This window comes from Jaculus jaculus, chromosome 17, assembly GCF_020740685.1.
Source record: "Jaculus jaculus isolate mJacJac1 chromosome 17, mJacJac1.mat.Y.cur, whole genome shotgun sequence".
Classification (NCBI taxonomy): Eukaryota; Metazoa; Chordata; class Mammalia; order Rodentia; family Dipodidae; genus Jaculus; species Jaculus jaculus.
The window spans coordinates 29,895,209-29,896,653 of record NC_059118.1 but is presented as its reverse complement, the minus strand read 5'-3'; the positions used below and the strand labels follow the sequence as shown (position 1 = coordinate 29,896,653).

General features: G+C 41.9%; 1 non-coding gene across 1 annotated transcript; it reads right to left on the bottom strand.

Annotated features, from left to right (window-relative positions):
- Positions 1 to 708: 708 nt before the first annotated feature.
- LOC123455646 lies at positions 709 to 815 on the bottom strand. Its single transcript, XR_006634035.1, has one exon. It is a non-coding gene; the product is annotated as a U6 spliceosomal RNA (small nuclear RNA).
- Between the last annotated feature and the right edge of the window lie 630 nt (positions 816 to 1,445).

Sequence of the window (1,445 nt, the reverse complement as noted above, 5' to 3'; positions counted from 1 at the left end):
TCTCTCTCTCTCTCTCTAATTGAAAATAAGAAAGAACTCTAGAATGGCAGATTAGGATTAAAAATAGGCAGAGATTGCTCACTTTTCCAAGGGGCAAAATCAAATTAGTGGAAAGGCACTCTTCTTTTTAATTTAATTTAATTTTGCATATATTATAACAGGTCATAGACTATAGTCACAGGAAGGTAGGTGGTCACTGAAAGTCACCAAGAAGCTCATGAACTTCACTTTCCAGCTGCATAGATGAGGGGAAGTGAGACGATTAATATGTGGTCATGAGCATTGAGCAAAACAATATCAGAGGGCAATGTGATGGGCCTAATAAATTCAACTAGCCAAACAGTAGTAGCTTCCCTCCCTGAGGGCTTGTGAGTCTGCTCCCCATAGAAAGGCTTCAAAATTCAAGTCCTTTGGGTTGGAGAGATGGCTAAGTGGTTTAAGGTGTTTTCTTTTGAGGACAAGCTTTGAGTCCCCAATACCCATGTAAGCCAGATGCACAAAGAGGCACATATTTCTGGAGCTTTTTTTTTTTTTTCATTTGTTTGCTTGTTTGTTTTCTTTTGCTGTGGTAGGTCTCACTTCAGCTCAGTCTGACCAGGAATTCACGAGTGGCCTCGAACTCACAGCCATCCTCCTACCTCCTCCTCCCCAGGGCTGGGATTAAAGGCGTGCACCACTAAGCCTGGCTATTTCTGGTGGTTTTGTTTTTTTAATATGGCATGCTTCACGAATTTGCGTGTCATCCCTGTGCAAGGTCCATGCTAATCTTCTCTGTATTATTTTAATTTTAGTATTTGTGCTGTGGAAACAAATACTATTTCTGGATTTTGCTTACAGTGGTTAGAGGCCCAGGCATGCACGTTCTTTGGTTGATTTGGAAATCACTCTCTATCCCAGGCTGGCCTTGAACTCACAGTGATCCTCCTTCAGCAGCTTTCTGAGTGCTGTGTAATGAAAGACTTGCACTGCTAAGCTCCACGGGGAAAATCTTTTTTTTTTTTTAATTTTTTTTGAAGGTAGCCTCACTGTAGCTCAGGCTGACCTGGAATTCACTATGATACCTCAGGGTGGCCTCGAACTCACACTCCTACCTCACTCCCACCTTGGCCTCTCCAGTGCTGGGATTAGAGGCGTGCACCACCACACCTAGATTGTGGAAAGAACTTTCTGAAGACAGCACTCGCTCAGGGGTTAAAGTACTTCTTTGCATGCCTGGGTTTGATTCCCTAGTAACCTTGTAAATCCAGATGAATAAACTATTTTTTCATTTCATTTAAATATTTTCTTTTTCTTTTCTTTTTTTTTTTTTTTTTTAGGTAGGGTTTCACTCTAATCCAGGCTGACCTGGAATTCACTGTGTATTCCCAAGGTTTCTTTGAACTCATGCTGATCCTCCTACCTCTGCCTTCTGAGTGCTGGCATTAAAGGCATTTGCCTTCACTTCT